The sequence below is a fragment of the Phascolarctos cinereus genome, unplaced genomic scaffold (assembly GCF_003287225.1).
Source record: "Phascolarctos cinereus isolate Bilbo 61053 unplaced genomic scaffold, phaCin_HiC Scaffold_4;HRSCAF=312, whole genome shotgun sequence".
In the NCBI taxonomy this organism is placed as follows: domain Eukaryota; kingdom Metazoa; phylum Chordata; class Mammalia; order Diprotodontia; family Phascolarctidae; genus Phascolarctos; species Phascolarctos cinereus.
The window spans coordinates 630,861,423-630,878,958 of NW_027555847.1; the positions used below are offsets into that span (position 1 = coordinate 630,861,423).

At 41.6% G+C, this 17,536-nt stretch overlaps 1 protein-coding gene across 3 annotated transcripts in view; it reads right to left on the minus strand.

The window, feature by feature from the left end:
- Nucleotides 1-16,376, minus strand: part of CYRIB (CYFIP related Rac1 interactor B) — a 188,804-nt gene extending 172,428 nt beyond the window's left edge. For 2 of the 3 annotated variants that reach the window (XM_078153730.1, XM_020997899.2), the window contains exon 1: nucleotides 16,323-16,376. The gene's annotated coding sequence lies outside the window, so the exon portion shown is untranslated. The remainder of the gene's footprint in view (nucleotides 1-16,322) is intronic. The other variant, XM_020997897.2, reaches the window with a different exon arrangement.
- Between the last annotated feature and the right edge of the window lie 1,160 nt (nucleotides 16,377-17,536).

Sequence of the window (17,536 nt, forward strand, 5' to 3'; positions counted from 1 at the left end):
AAATAAGAGAATCATTCACTCACTTATTCATTCAATAAACATTTATGAAGTGCCTACTATCTCTGTGTGTGCGGTCCTAGAATTGACGACAAAAACAAGTCAGGGGGGATGGTGTAGGGAAGAGGCTGGAATATGAACTCTTCAATTCACAGACTTTAGAACTGGAAGGGACTTCAGAGTCCTGGTACAGATGCCTTCTGGGGTCATGTGCCCTTTAGCATCCCTAGAAAATCAGCATTTCTGAGATCTATTTTCCTTTCAAACCACCCAAAGCTCTATATAATAACACTTAGCATTTGGCATGGTTTAAAAAAAGCAGGAGCTAGGCTTTTCCAGTCACTCAAGGATCTGGGTTACAGCCATAGGCAACTCACTTCTCTTCCTGAAGGTCCCCGGTTCCTTTTTCCACCTGCTAAATCTCATCCTTTACCAACCAACTTAAATACCCCTTTTCCAGGAAGCCTTCCTGATCTTCCTTGAACCCCCCCCACACAGCACCTCCTGTATACCTCTTAGGCACAGTTACCATGTAAGCTTATTGAGGAAAGATCTATACCCTATCCCAAATTTTCAATTCTGCCATCTCCCAGCACAGTGCTTTATATTCAATAGATACTTTCAAATGGTTTGTTTCACTGAATTGCTGAATTATATCTAAGGTGTCTTTTAGCTCTAACACTCTAGGATTATCTAACAACTCTCACTTTCTCTCTCTTTCTCTCTCTCTCTCTCTCTTTCTCTCTCTATCCCCATCTTTCTTTTCTTTCTGTTTTAAATAGAGGCTGTCTGAAATCCCCAGTCACTTAGATTCTGTCATCCACTGAAACTGACACATGTTCACCCAAGGTGTTTTTCGGAAAGCAAAACTATTTCTGCGCCTACCATGCTACCACCCTGCAGGAGGAGGGTAACTTCCGCATTTCCTCTGTGGGCACAGGCAAATGAACACATTTCTCTTTATCTTGGGGGGGAGGGAAAGAGCAGATGCGCAAGTTTCTCCCAAATACCCTTCAAAAAACCTCTTAGAGAGAGGTCCATTCAATGGTGCAAGAAGTCTGCTTTCACTTTGATATTCACATGTCCCCTGGGATGGACAAATGCTTTGCTGTAGTTACTTTGTAGCAGCGATTTACCTGACAACAACTTTCACTAAAAAGAATAATCAGTTTAAATGAGTCGTGGGCATTTCTCTCTTCCCTTCCTCCTCCCCCACCATACTCAAAGCTGTTAACAGGCTTTCTACTGAAAAGATTTTGATGGTATAATGAAAAGAGCACTAATTTGGAGTCAAAATAGAAGAGAATAGGCATTTATTAAGCACCTTCTATGTGCCATGCACTGTGCTAAGCTTGGTACAAATATCTAAATTGATCCTCACAACAACCCTAATAAGTAGGTGTTATTATTCCCACTTTGCAGATGAGAAAATTGAAACAAATAGAGGTTAGATTACTTGCTCAGGGGTCATGCAGAGAGTAAATGTCTGAGGCAGGTTTTGCTGACTACAGGCCTAGCTTTCCCCTGGGCCACCTTGCTGTCTCTTGACCAGGTGTTGGGGGAGGGGCAGGGAGAGGTTTTAATACTGACTCTGTCATTTAATACCTGTGAGACTGTGGGCTAGTCACTTCAGCTTCATTGGTCTCAGTTTTCTCATCTGTAAAATGAGGGAGTTAGACTAAACACTTTATATGATCCCTCTACCATTGCACCACGTTCTAAGGACCCTTCAGACTCTGATATTCTCTGTCTCATGTTCTATGTTCTAAAATCCCCATCAGCTCTTATACTCTACATTCTTTATACTAACATTCCATATTCTAAGAACCCTTCTAGTTCTATAACACTATACAGATGAAAATTCTTCCATTCCAGTTACTTAGTCTATTAACATTCAGAGGGTTGCTTAGGCCTTACTCCCGTCCCCTTTTACACCCTATAGGAAGTGGCCAAAACTATGAACTTTCTGAGATAGGTGAGGAAAATCAATACTAGTGAAGCAAATGAGGCCCAGAGGGGTTAAGTAACTTGAGTGAGGTCACCATGCAAATTCATTTGTGATAACAGGCACATAATGAGTCACCCCAGAAGTATTCTCCAGCTCCCAATTCAAGAACACTGAGTACCTAGCTGCAAGCACGTGAATATTGGGGATATCAATCCAGACGTTTTATGAAACATATTTCAAAGTCACAGAATTTTGGTGCTGAAAGGGGTCCTTAGAGACAGATCATCTAGTTCAGGGGTTCTTAATCTCTTCTGTATCCTAGACTGCTTTGGCAGTCTTTAGCAGACTTTAGCAGAATAATATTTTTAAATGTATAAAATAGAATATATAGGATTATAAACCAATTACATTAAATTCAGTTATCAAAATATTTTTAAAAGCAAATTTACAGACTCTAGATTAAAAAGCCCTTAACACTGGATCTTGTCACTAGAAATCTAGAATTACCATATTCTGGCCTGACCTCCTTATTTTCCAGATGAGCATAAGGACTTATCCACAATTACACAGGTAAGCAGTGTCAGAGCCAGGACTAGAATCCAAGGTCCCCCAAATCCCAGTCTTAATATAATTCCACTACGCTACCTGTCTTTGTAGGCAGTTCAGAAAAAAAAAGTTAAAACTCAGATGCCTCCCCAAAATTTATTTTTGAGTAGAAGCCATTTCATTCATGCTATAATCTAGTCCATGACAGAAACCAATATTTTCTCCTGACATCCAAAAATTCCTTTTAAAAAAATGTTCAAGATCCTGAGACTAAAATTAGAATCATAAAATAACAGAAATTTGGAGCTAGAAGGAACTTTACAATCATTATATAATCCAACTTCTTCACTTTACAAACAGGGCAACTAAGGACCACAGAGGTGACCATAACTTGTCCTAGGACACTCAGTTATCAGGAGGCATACTTTCATAGGCTTATCTTCCCCCTACCCCTCCCCTTCCTGCCACTGCTGACTGGGAAGCAATTTTATTATGTCTAGAGATCAGCACAAATGTGTGACTCATTTAACTCCTAATTTACTTCTGAGAGATCAGGTCAGGTTATAAGTATGTAATTTTTTTTCTTATACTTCCCCTTCCCCTTACATTTGAGCATGGACATTTTTAGAAATACAAATTGGGAAAGTGAGATTTCCACTCTGAGACAGGGGTTAAGAGGAAGGCTGAGCTTCAATTGGCAGAGGAGGAGTCTGACTCCTACAATAAAGTTTTCAGAGCAAACTGGGAGGCCTCAGGCTTTCAGGACAAACTCAAAGAACCTTGAGTCAATAACAGGTGCATGATTTGCATGAAGAGCAACAAAGATAGAAATGTCCAAAATCCACCAGCTGCTCTGACATGAGTGATAATCTGCTTTCATTCAAAGGAAATCTCACCAAAGCAGTCTTGAATAGGTGGCCTGTCAGCACCCTACCCACCAGGACTTGCATTCTCAATACAACTTGACTCATTTAAAAATGACCTACAAGGTACAAGGCCCCCAGCTACAGGCTGAGGGGTACATGAAGATGAATAACAATGAAACACATTTTTCCAGTTCTTTCCTCATAAACAGCCCCATCACATCTATTTTACTCATGAGGAAACTGAGCCCAGATAAGGTTAAATGACCAGGCCAGGGTTAAACCCTCAAGGATAATCAGGGGTAGATTACAAGTGCAATGGTCTTTCTACTATACCAGCTGCTTCCTATTTAAAGAGCCCTGCCCTCAAGAAGCCAACCACTTAGTAAGAAAAATAAGGTCCATACACAATAAACATCAGGCAGAGTAGATAGTAGGTTGGGATAGACACACTTGGTGACAAGAAAACTGGGTTCTAGTCCATGTTCTGTCATATCCTGGCAAAGTATGTCCTTGATGAAGTCTATTAATCTCTGAACCTCAGTTTCCTCATTTTTTTTTTTTTGGCTAGGCAATGGGGTTAAGTGACTTGCCCAGGATTACATAGCTAGTGAGCATCAAAGGTCTGAGGCTGGATTTGAACTAACTCCTCCTGATTCCAAGGCCTGAGCTCTACCCACTGCAGCCACCTAGCTGCCCCTCCTCATCTTTTAAACAGAGATAATAGCATGCATTTTATTAAGATTTAAGATCTGCAAAGCACGGTATGTGTTATCTCATTTGATCCTCACAAAAACCCTGTGGGGCAATGCTATTTTATGCCTATTTTTAAGATGGAGAAATTGAGGCTAGAAGAGGTTAAGTGACTTGCCCAGGGTCACACTGCTAGTAAGTACATGAGATGGGATTCAAGCCTCAGCTTTCCTGACTCCAAATTCAACACTACGGAATATGAATTGGACTTAGAAGGATCATCAGAAGGTTACAAACTGCAACTAAACACAAGGGATGTCATTGTTTAAAAATTACCCCTACCTCCCATTCTAAGCCCTTCCTAAAACTAGTTTCCTACCCAGTGCATCTGGGTAGTTTGATATACTATGGTGGCCAGTTTGGTTAGTCTTGGAGTCCTCCTGGAACATCCTCCTCCCCACACCCCTTCTTGCACAGAAGTGGTGAGTGATGGCATGTGCTGATATAAGCAAAATGTACTATTCCGTGGCATAAGGTCAGGTTTTCTATGTTACATAATAATCATAATAACTGCCATTTATTTAGTATTTTAATGTTTACACAGTGTTTTAATACATTATCTCAGCCTTGTATATCACCAGTGAGGTAATCACTATAGGTATAATTATCTCTATTTTTACAGATAAGAGTAACAAAGCTGGCTTTCTTGTTCTTGTGTGAAATCAGTCTCATTACTTTATAATTACTATATATACAGGGTATTCCAAAAGTCTTAGTGCAATGTTAAGCTTTAATTGCTATTAAATTTAGGCTATTAAAGGTTAAAACTGCATTGAGACTGTGGGGACACCAAAAGACTGTGAGAGACAGATTGGGAGAGAAGTTTGGGAGGACAGATGGCTAGACTAATGAATGGGTTGATGAGTGGGGCTGGATAGATAATGGATGGTCTGACATATTCTGGCCAAGTTTACACCTGTAATAACAATAACAATTCACATTTTATAGCTTTGAAGTTTACAAAGTACTCTGACATACAATAGTACATTCAGTTCAAATTAACAAGTGTTTATTAAATGTAAGCAGTGAGGATACAAAGTCAAAAACACAGCAGTTCTTGCCCTCAAGAACCTTACATTCTAGGAACAGCAGATACAGTATATATACAACTAAGTAAGAGCTGGGAAAGGAGAAAGTCTAACTGGGGGAGGGGACTGAAGATGATCTCTGAACAGGACTGTTTTTAATTTTTTTTTATTATGAACTTAATTTGCAACAAACATGACCATTTCAACATAAAATGAAAAAGAAGGATATGTATGGAATTATAAACTTGTCATATGCAGTCTGGCTTATTTAAAGTGTTTATTAAATTTAACATGGCAGCAACAAATTTCCCCATCTGCAACAACAAAAAAAGTTCTAGTGGATAGAGCACCAGCCCTTAAGTCAGGAAGACCCGAGTTCAAATGGGGCCTCAGACCAAACACTTGACAATTACTAGCTGTGTGACCCTGGGCAAGTCACTTAACCCCAACTGACTTTAAAAAAAAAAAAGGAAAGAAAAAGAAGTTCTGAACTTTTCTTTTCTTTGGTGAATTTTTAAAATGTTTTCTTGACTGAACTGAGCCTTGAAGGAAGATAAGTATTTAGAAAGATAGAGAGGTGAGGAGAGAATGAATTCCAAGCTTGGAAAAGGGCTGGTTCCTATGTACTGAGACAGAAGATAGAAAGTTGTATTCTGGGCTAATGGTCCAGTTCAGTTAGGATGTGCTGTTTGTGGAGGTGAATTATGTGAAACAAGGTTGGAAAGGCAGGCAGGAGCCAAAACGGGAAGAGCTTTGAAAATACCATGCCAAGAAGTCTGTGTTGTAAGGTACTGGAAGTCATGGAGGAATTTTTGAGCAGAAGAATGATACGAATAAATCTGTACCTTAGGAAAATGACTCTGGCAGCGAAGTGGACAGGGACAAAACCTGAAGCAGGAGAAACAAAATTTACAGCTATTGAAATAGACCAGTTGAACCTTTAGAGATGAGGGCCTGAACTGGAACGGTAGCCAAATGAACGGAGGGAGAGGCAGCAATTGATGCAAGAGAGGCTGTGGGAGTGGAAGAAATTGGCAACTGAGTGGATGTGTGGGGTATGATTGAAATAGAAGAGTCAAAGATGACCCTGAGGTTATAAGGCGTGATAATTAAGAGGATGTGGGTGCCCATAACAGAAATAAAGTTTGGAGGAGGTAAGGTTGTAGGAAGGAAGATAATGAGTTCTGTTTTGGACACATTGATTTTAAAATACTGACAGTGGATCCCATGCAGAGTTAGCTGGCAGTTGGCAGTGTGGCTTAATTAAAATTAAGGGCATAGATTAAGGCTGAATATATAGATCTGAGAGTCATCTGCATAGAGATGACCATTGAACCCATGGGAATAGATGACCAAAAGAGAGAGTAGAGAGAGAAGACTCTCTAAGCCTAGCAGAGAGCGTTGGGGGAAAGGTACCCTTGGGGAGTTGCTGATGGATAATGGTCCAATACAAGGAGACTGAGTCAGACAGGTAGGAGGAGAACCATCTCATCTGAAATGAGAAATTTCACTGGACTCTCACAATAATCCTGTTAGCTTGGTCATACAAGTTTTATTATTCTCATTTTCCAGATGTGAAAAGTGAAGCTTAGGAAAATTAAATGATGTTTCTCTAATGTCTAGTCACAAAGTAAACGGACTTGAGACCAGGTCTTCTAAGTCCCAAATTCTCTCCACTATACCAGCCTGTCTCTCTAATAATTTAATGCATGTATAGTTCTTCCTAACTACTTCACTTCATCCTCACAACACCCCTTGCAGGACAGTAGATCATATGCAATAATCCCCATTTTACAGATGAAGAAACTGAGGTTCAGAGAAGTGACTTGTTCACGATCATACAGCTGGCAAATAATTGAGCCTCAAGCCTTTCTAAGACTCCAAGTTCATTGCTCTTACCTCTATACCATTTTATAGGTCAGAGACTGAAAAAAATATCTGAGGAACACTTTCCTAGACAACAGAATTAGTTGGAAATAGAAGTGTCTGTCCTACTTCCTTCTGCCCAGCTCAAATTACCCTCTGCTTTTCTCTTCATATTTAATCCCACTGTTCATCAAAATGTCACTGCTGTGGTAACATAACTTTCAATACACCAAGTATTATGGATAAAATGTTGACCTATGCTGTTCACAACTACATATCAGAAGTCTAAAACAGGGTGCCATAGAAGAATATTATACGTCCAGTTGATCTTACTAGCAAATCTCACTGAAATAATTCAATTCAACAAACATTTGTTAGGCACTGACTGTGTGTGTACAGAGAACTAGCTTGAGACTCAGAGAGGTAGAAAATGAAAAATAAAACATGGTCTATGACTGTGGCCTCAAGGCCACATGTGGCCCTCTAGGTCCTCAAGTGTGGCCCTTTGACTGAATCCAAACTTCACAGAACAAATCCCCTTAATAAAAGAATTTGTTCTGTAAAACTTGGACTCAGTCAAAAGGCCACACTCAAGGATCTAGAAGGCTGCACGTAGCCTCGAGGCCACAGATTCCCCACCCCGATATGTCAACATAGTAAGAGGCTTAGTACAGGGATATGACACATGCCAAAATAGCCATAATAGAAAACAATGCATGTCAGAATTGCAAATGAAATGCTATGCCTGAAAAGGGAAAGTTGCTGAGAAGAGGCTTGTGGAGAAGATAGGAGTTTTTCAGGCAGAGTGAGAGGGGAAAGAGGCAATCTAGACATGTGGAACACAGAGTCTAGAGAGTGTGATTTGACTGGGGAGGCAGACTGGAGGGTCCTGTACCTGGAAGGAGCAGTAGGAGACAAGGTTGGCAATGCAGGGAGGTGGCAGAATGTGGAGGGACTCAAATGCCAAACAGAGGAGTTTGACATTGACTCTGCAGATAGCTGGGATCCCCTTAACAATTAGAGTAGCCCCATGTTCTGCTCATAACATGAATACAGAATTTTTGAACTCTAGTCTAGGCTAAGGAGTTCCCTATAGTTCTTGGCTACGCTATCTGCCATGATGCTTATCTTAATGAGATGCCATACATATCTTATAAAACCATCACCCTCCTCTACACAATAGACTCAAAGTGCTTCAGGTATGATCATCTTCATTTTACAGACGCGATTACAGGGTCAGAATGGCTTGCCTATGGTTACACAGCTAAGTGTCAGGGTCAATATTTGAACCTGGTTCCCTCCTGACTCCAAGTATAGACTTTGTTTGCTATGTCATGCTGCCTCTCACTCAACCACACTGACACTGGGGACAGCCAATCTTTATTATGCCTAGTCTCTCACTAAGGAAGGACCTTCGAGGTTATTCTCGACCAACCTCCCCCCTTCCCCGGCATAACTCTACACTGTACTGTCCCCGACAGGGTCACTACCACACTTCTGTTTGGATAGTTAACAATAAGCAAGAGATTAATAATACTAGCTCACATGTATATAATGCTGCAATGGTTTGATTTGTTTTGGCTATTCTTAATGAGGACTTTAATGCATTTTACTAACAACACTCCAATGAAGTGGATATCACAAGTATTATTACCCCTTGTTTATTTACAAGAAACCAAAATCAAAGACGGGAAATCAGTTACTCAGGGTTACATAGCTAGTAATTATTAGAACCAACAGGAAAAAGGCTAAGAAAATCCACCTGAGCTTTGCTGGACAGCTTTCCTTCTCTTTCTTTTTTAATCTTTCTTACAAGGGAAGGGGAAAGGATACATTCAGCAACTAATATGATATAAAAAACAAAAGGTATCAATAAAAGTAAGATTGGATTTTTTTTTAAATAACTGACACAAGACATACTTGTATAGAGATATAGAGAACAGGAATACCAATGTTGGCCAACAAACCAGAGATTCTATTTGTAGAGCTATAGCTACAGCACTTGTGGACCCATTAAAGCCAGGACTCAGTCACCTCAATACAATTTTAGTGCCCTTCCCACTAGGGCGTACACACACACACACACACACACACCCCCTTACCTCCTTAATTTATCTCAGACCTGTCTGAATAAGTTCATACCCCTACCCCATAACCAAGCATGAAAGTCTTTTTTTTTTTTTTGCCAATCCCTGTCTCAGAGGAAACTGGGCAAGTCTATTCAAGGGGTTGGGGCTGGAAATAGAAAACAGACTGGACCTAGGGTTACTTTGCACTCTGAGGGCCAGGTTCTTAGTTTGATGAGGGGCAGACAGCATGGTAAAGTGAAGAGAATTTGTGCCTTCAGCCTCTGTTTGCTCTTCTGTACATACTAGCATCCTTGATGAGCAGTGGTTTCCCCAGGTGTGGGTACTGCCTCCACCAATCATTTCACAGCTTCTCTACAACTTGGCAGGCAATTTGGCAGACAGCCTTTGAGAATCATTGTGGCCAAGGAACTTGGCACCCTAAGGCCAAGCTGGCGATAAGCCTCCATAAACCAAACAAGACTGGTGATAGGAAAGTTAAAGATCTGATCTATGATTTCTCTGGTATAGGAAATTCCCAAATGAGGAAACTCCCTCTACCAATATAAATCATCACCTGCTCTTAGAGAGTTGTTTAAGAGTATTGAAAAGATAAACGACTTTTCCAGGGCCACACAGCCAGTATGAATCAGAGGCAAGAAATGAACCCAAGTTGTCCTAGCTTGGCGGCTAGCTTTCTACTCACTATCCTACGCTGCCTCTCACAAAATCAGATTCTACAAGGTGGGGAAAAAAGAGAGAAAATGGCTGCAAAATGCATACATACATTTCCCCTAACCAAATATAAACTTCTTGAAAGCAAGAATTGTTTCATTTTTCATTTTTGTCTTTGTATACCCAGCTTCTGACACAATGCTGCACACATAGTAGGTATCAATAAGTGTTTGCTGATTGACTGGTTGGTTGAATGTAGATATTTTTATTTGTAAACTGGTGTAAGCCTATGTCAATGAATTAATACCCTTGAACATACCCTTGAATTAATGGGTATGTTTTTATTCCCATGAATAGTTTTTAGTCCCTGAGAACAAAGTGTTGTAAGAACAGTGGGGAGAGGAGAGCCAAACAGACATGACCACAGAAGGCCATGGTGTTTTGGCTAGGGTTTCACTTCCACAGAGTCCCCAGAGTTCTCCTTCAGCTCTTGTTTCTGATTAGGAGAGGAGGGGGTAGTGAGGAAGGTCTCCATCACTGCGCCTGCTCTCTCTTTCCTGCCCCCATCATGACCAAATAGGCAGGCCAAAAAAACAAAAAACAAAAACTCCAGCACTGCATGATACGAAATTTGTAAGGCCTAGAAATTTTTCATAACGTTAACCCTGTGAACTTCTTCAGCTCCTGGACCTTGAGATTGGGTTGTGGGGTGTAACACAGCAATAGTGGAACAGCCCCCTCCCTAAGCTATAGGCATAGAAAGCAGTGTGGCCTAAGGGAAAGAGCACTTTTCCTTAGGCCACACTGCTTCCTAGGATTTGAAGTCAGAGGGCCTAAATTTGAATCCCACTTTACTGAGCCTCAGTTTTCTTCCTTTGTGAAATGAAGAGACTGAGCTAGATCAGGGGTGAAGTTTGGATTTAGTCAAAGGGCCGCACTTGAGTACCTAGAGGGCCACATGTAGCCTCAAGGCCGAAGGTTCCACACCCCTGAGCTAGATAATCTCCAAGGCTCCTTCCAGCTCTAAATCCTAAGACCCATCTTGCCCAGAGAGATGGATTCGTGGGAAAACCAGGAACTAAGCCATGAAGCCACTCAATAAAATTCCTAGAGGGCAGGAAACCTCTCAACCATCAGCTTGCCAAGGTGTCCTGGTCATCTAAGGATGATGTTATATGCCAGGCACTTGGGACTGGATTTAAGGGGTTCTGGAAGCTTCAGGAGCAGAACAGCCACAGACAAAAATGTGATTCATAAAATGTCAGGGAAGCAAAGGGGCCTTAGAGTCTAGTCCATTTCATACAGGACTAAACTGAGGCCCAGAAAGGAGGAAGTGGTTTGCCCAGAGTCACACAGCATGTTAGTTAGTGGCAGATGAAGAAATTTTGGTGTCATTCCCTTCCCCTTTTAGAAGCCCCCTTCATTGTCTTTTTTTTTTCCTTAGTGAGGCAATCAGAGTTAAGTGACTTGGCCAGTGTCACACAGCTAGTAAGTGTCAAGTGTCTGGGGTCAGATTTGAACTCAGGTCCTCCTGACTCCAGGGCCCATGCTGTATCCGCTTTGCCACCTAGCTGCCCCTACCATCTTCTTTATTCTCTCAAGAGACAGACCCAGTGCTAACCCTACCCGCTGCTCCCAGGAGACATCTGTCTTAGTCATTTAGACCTTAACAAGCTAGAGTCCTGTGGGCCAGGGATATTTGCATTTTAAGCAATTTTAAGCATTTTAAGTGAAAGGCTTTGTCTCCCTCAAAGGAATTTCAAGTAGTAGAGGCTACATCCATTGTAGCTAAGAAAGAGGGCTGGATATGGAGATAAAGGATGTGAGTTCAAATCCCGACTCTGCCACTTTGTACCAGGCAGCCTTAGTGAAGTCACTTAATCTCATGATGCCTCAATTTCCTCATCACCAAAATGAAGGGATGAAAGTAAATGAGACCTCTAGCCTCCAGTCATATAGTGCTATGAGACCACAACAGAGTCAATGGAAACATTGCGCTTTCACTAGAAACCTGATTTGACCTTTCTAGGCCTGGCTGTAAAAGTATGAAGTCAGAGCAGGTGATTTCTAAGGCCCCTTCATACATTCATTCATTCATTCATTCATTCACTCACTCATTCATCCATTCATTTATTCATCAGACCTACTTATTTGCTACTATTTAGGAATTAAAATAAAAAGCCCTCAAGGGGCTAATTCTACTGGGGTAAGTAGGCAGACAAGTTAGGAGGTAATTGTAATAATAGTACAGGTGACAGGTTATGAAGGCCTGAAATAAGAGAGTAATCGTGTGAGTGGAGAGAAAGTAACAAATAGAGAGACTTCGGAGGAAGAACTAGTGAAACTTAGCAACTGACTGGATCTGAAAGGTGAGGGAATGATAAGGGCCAAGAATGTCTCTGAAGTTATGAATGACTAGGAGAATAGTGGTACCCTGAACAGAAATAGGGAAGTCTGGGAAAAGGTGAATTTAGGGGAAAATATAACGAGTTTTGGACACATTAAGTCTGAGAGGTCAATGGGACATAGTTCAAAGTCTTGATGGATAGACACATGGCTAGGGGTGAAAGATGAATGATGATCAGCTAAAGGAGACTAAGGATAAGGCAGACAGTTCTGAGAGTCAGGAGAGAGCAATGTCATGAAAGCCAGTTCTATTTCTCAGGTTGCTTAACTCTTCCCACCCTTCTTTTTCAGTCCTTTTAACTTGAGGCCAAAAATTTACCAATAAGTCAATTTATTCATTCAACAGGCATTTATTCATGAGAGAGAATGTCATAAAAGCCAGTTCTAACATTCTATTTCTGAAGTCACTTCAACTGAACATTGATGTTCTCTGGACTCTTCCAGCTATAATATTCTATGGCCTATTATCATTTCCAACTCTAACATTCTATTTTCTCAGCTAAAGTCATATGATTCTAAGAGCTACATGTGCTTTCGGCCAACACTACCACTGCCACACATCCAAATCACACATAAAAGAAAGTATGGTTCTATGCCCAAACCAAAACTAGGGGATTCCAGGTTCTAGGCCCTGCTTCCATCAAAAAATGAATCAATAAATATTTTAGTAAGAACCAAGTCTGTATAAGTCACTGGTCCAGGAACAATCAGGTAATATAAAGAAGTATAAGCCACAGTAACATACCTACCCTCAAGAATCTTCAATATCATTAACTTGACTGATTAACTTTTCCCCTTACTACCACCCTACCTGTCCATCCACTTTTCCCTCCAGCAGCTGTCAGGATGCACTAAAATGCTGACCAGGGGCTGAACCTTCTCCAGATTGTATTAAAAGGAGCCACAAGCCATTTCCAGAAATCCACCATTTTCTCTCTAAGACCCTACATTTGTGTTCAGCTTCTGACAGAAGGCAAATATGGATAGGAGAGGAGCTATTTTAAAATGTACATTTTCTGGGTTTTAATTAATCATTTAATTCCTCCAATGGATTCAGACCACTTTAAGTATTTACAAATCCTACCCCTAGAAACGCCTTTATTTTTTTAATGAGGTTATATTATAGTCTAACAAACACAACAATTTAAAAAGCAAATAAGCAAAATGAGGAACAAAATCTTCCAACCTCATTATTGAAAAAAAGAAAAGTATATGAACAAATAAAACAATCACTGTCACAACTGATTTGTTCCTGATCGCATCTCCTTCAGAAATTCTCTTTTAAAAAAATCTTCCCCATGGATGTTTAATTATCTGTGTATTTTTGAACTTTGTACCTTCTGTCTTTGGAGCAGATGGCAGCCCATCAGTATTTGGAAAGAGAGAAAAAGAATCAATGGCAGCACTGAATGTAAACTCAATGACTCCCCAATTTACTCTTCTTGAAATGCTCAAGTGCAATTATCTTTACATTTTGTGGATGCTTCAGACAACAGTCAGTCAATAATCAGTCTGAAAAAACCCACATCACATTTTGAAAACTCTGATGGTTATACAGAGGAATCATCTGTAGGAAGAATGGGAACATGCTATTTCACGAGGAACTTTACTCAGCTGGGTTGGGGATGAAAGAGGGAAAGTAGATGAAGGGAAGGAGGCTGAATCATAGAATCACAGATTACCAGACCAAAGAGGAACCTCAGAAATTCATCTAGTCATGGAATCATAGAATTTTAATCTAGAAAAAACTCATCTAGTACAATCTCCTCCTTTTGTATATTAGGAAATTGACCCGGGGTGACTTAAGCTCAAATCCAAGAATGTAAATATTCAGGCCTCGAGAATAAATGAAAAATTGTTTTAAAGCCACTTTATAACTGTTCCCACCCTTGTTTTTTAAGTCCTCTTGAACTTGGGGACCAAAATTAGTCATCTAATTAATTCAACAAGCATTTTATTATATACACAGTCCTGTATCAGCCACAGTGGAAGATAAAAGAGAAATAAAAAGGGAAGTTCCTCAAAGAGCCTTACAGTTTACCTGGAAAAACAAGGCATTCATAAAACCATAAAAATGTCAGAACTGGAAGGGACTTTAGAACATAGACTATCAGCCCTGGAAAAGGGCTTTAAAGAGCATCTATTCAAACCCCCTTATTTTACAGACGGCACTTTTTAGGCTTAGAGATGGTAAGTGACTTGCCCAAAGTCACACAGCAACTTTAGTAACAAAATTGTGACCTGAACCTCCTGAAACCTAGTGTAATGCTTTTTCCAAAATACCACTAAACCTCTCTGCCTTTCCCTTCACCCCACCAAAAAACAAAACAAACAAAAAAAAACAACCCAACACTTTTTCAAAAGGATCTGCAGAATGCAAATTACACATAATATGTATTATTGAAAAAGAAACTTAGCTATGTTCATCACTTCCACCTGCCCAGTTAAGGGAGAACTCACCTATCACTTAACTTCCTCGGTATTTCCAGTAACACACTCTACTCTAGTGGGAAATTACCTCTGATGGGCAGCCCCAGAGAGCAGGGCTTAGGAGGGCCCCAGGCAGCCACCAAAGTAACATTTCCCTTTCTTTCCACACCCAGGGCAATCTTAACCTTATGGAGGCTAAGCTTTTTTTGCACAGAACCAATATTTTTGCAAGGTAATCCTCATCAGGGAGGGGTGCAGTTTACCATATATGCCTGTGCTGAAAGAGGGGTAGAGGGAGATTAAGACCTGGTGATTACATAGCCAAGAAGCAAAAATGCAGAATTGCATGCTTGCATCCCCCTTCATTATTTGCACCAAACCCTGCTTTGCCCCTGACGAGAAGCCAAGAAAACAAGGAGGATATAGCAAGTAAGCACACCACCTAGTTCCCCTTCCCCTCACCCCCAACCCTGCTCCAGGCATACACTTTTCAAAAAAACAACCATGCACAGAAATCCACTGAGGGAGTAGTCACAAGAAAACCCCAACAGGGAAAAATGATGTGTACACCTCACATTAAGGAGGAAAGAAAGGAGAGAGGGAGAGAGAGAGAGAGAGAAGACTAAAAAATAAGGAAGGATGTAGCCTTTAAAAATAGAGGGGTTGTTTTACTATGAGGAAGTATTTAGACACAGGAAGATTTTTTTTTCATGTAGTTCCTTAATTCTGACTCTGGCCTTTCAACCCCAAATGGAAATTATGTCTGGTGGGTGCAGAATGAAAGAGAAAATTGAGAGCTGGAGAGGCCTCAAAAATTCATGCCCCGGATCCATATGTTCTGCTGTGGGCTAGTTTTGTGACCTTAGGTAAGTAACTTGACTCTAAGCACTTAGGATTTAGATTGGAAAAGGTTGTTCAACACCATAATTTCATAGACACCTTTTGGCGCCTCAGTTTCCTTCTCTGTAAAAAGAAAGGTTTGACCTCCAAGATTTCCAAGGTCCCTTCCAGCTTTAACAATTCTATGCATCACTCGCTGCAAGCAATCTTTCACAAGGACTACCCTAGTCTAAAGCATCTTCCAACGAACTAACCCCATCATCCCCACCTGACAGTAACCATGGCTCTAGGGCCCTCTTCTGAGATCCTTAAAGACCTATCGGGTCCCACCAGCCAGTGGCTGAGATGCACCGACTCCTGGACTTGCCCCAAGCTCTAGCTGGTGACCGCAGCTCCAGTGGCATCCCCCAAATATTAGAAGACCGAGAAATTCTGCTTTTCCCTACCCCCTCCTGCCCTGAGCTCAGCAGTCCTCCCTCTCTTTTCCTGAGACCCCTTCTCGCTCTGGGCGTGCGCAGGTTCTTTAAAATGTGCCCCGAGTCTACAACCCAGGACCTCAAGAGGGAAGGAGGTATCGGAGAAGTGAGTCCGGGAGGGCAGAGGTGAAGAACCTTCTGGCAGGCAAGGCGAGACGAGGCGAGGCGAGGCAGCTCAGCTTTCTGCTCCCACCGGGCGGAGGTGCATGCCTGGCGCAGATGTATGTGTGTAGTGTGTGTGCATGTGTGTGTGTGTGTGCATGTGTGTGCATGTGTGCAAACCTCTCCTGAAAATATCTCTTTCCTGACCCTTCTTCCTCCTTCCTGCATCCTTCAGAGATCTCCCTCCCTCAGTTCCAGCAACCTTCCCATTGATTCGAATAAGTGGACCAGAGGGAGGCATTCAGCTAAAAGGTCACTTGCCCTACCTTGCTCTCGAGAAGAGGAGAGGAGGGAAGGAAAGCTGTTCCTCCTGCTGCTGCTGTTCGTGGGGGTGATGAAGCAATAGCCCAACACCGAAGAGAAGCAGGCACCTCCGGGTGTCTCCTGCAGCCTCGGCCAGTGCTGCTGCTTGCTGCTGCTGCTGCTGCTGCTGCTGCTGCTGCTGCTGCTGCTGCTTCCGGGTTGGTCAATTTCACGTCACTTTGCCACAGGTTTGCAAAGCAGCAGCAGGAGCCGCGGGCCCGGGCGTCTGCCAGTAGCACCGTGGCGAGAAATAACTATAAAAGGAAGAGACACTTCGAGGGAGGAAGAGGAAACACTGTTTACCTTTGAAAAAAACTGAACCGCCAGCTCTTTCACAAAAGGAAGAAGCTACAAGCACCTCCCCCTCACCCAGTTCCCTTCTGCCTTGCAGGGAGCTTCGGAGTCTGGTCGGGTGGTGTACAGAAGCCCTGCTCCTCCCATTCAGAAATAAGGGAAGGGAAAAAAGACTGAGAAGGATAGGTATGCAGCTTGAACGGAGGTATTTGGGGAGAGGTCTTTATCTTAGACTGTAAGCACCTAGAGGGCAGCTACTGGGTCTTGTTTCATATTTTCATTCCCATTACCTAGAACAGAGGAATCAGCTCTTAATAAATGTTAAATTGAATGTCATGTTTAGTAAGTGATGAGCCACAGATAAGCAGCTGGGAGATCTGAATTTGAATCTTTGCCATTTATTGGATGTAAATGCTACTTTAGACAAGTCAATTAACTGGCCTAAGCTCATTTGTTAAATGAGAGTGCCTGGCTCACCTCACGTGATTCTTGTATCAAATGAGAAGGTGGGTTTTATCACATGATAAAATGAATTTTATATCATACAAATGTAAGGGATTATTTTTTATCAATCTGTGAAAATATACAAAATGTTAAAGCTGGAAGGGACTTTAGGGTCATACAGTCCAGCCACCCTCATTTTACAAAGAAAATTTAGAAGAGTCACCAAATACTGTTGTTCAGTTGTCTCTGTCTCTTAGTGACACCATAGGTCATAGCACACCAGGTCCTTCTATACTCTACTGTCTCTCAAAGTCTGTCTATCCCCTTCTCCTTTTGCCTTTAGTCTTTCCCAACATCAGATGTGTGTGTGTGTGTGTGTGTGTGTGTGTGTGTGTGTGTGTGTGTCATGTCCAAGAGGGGAAAACCATTCTTACTCCAC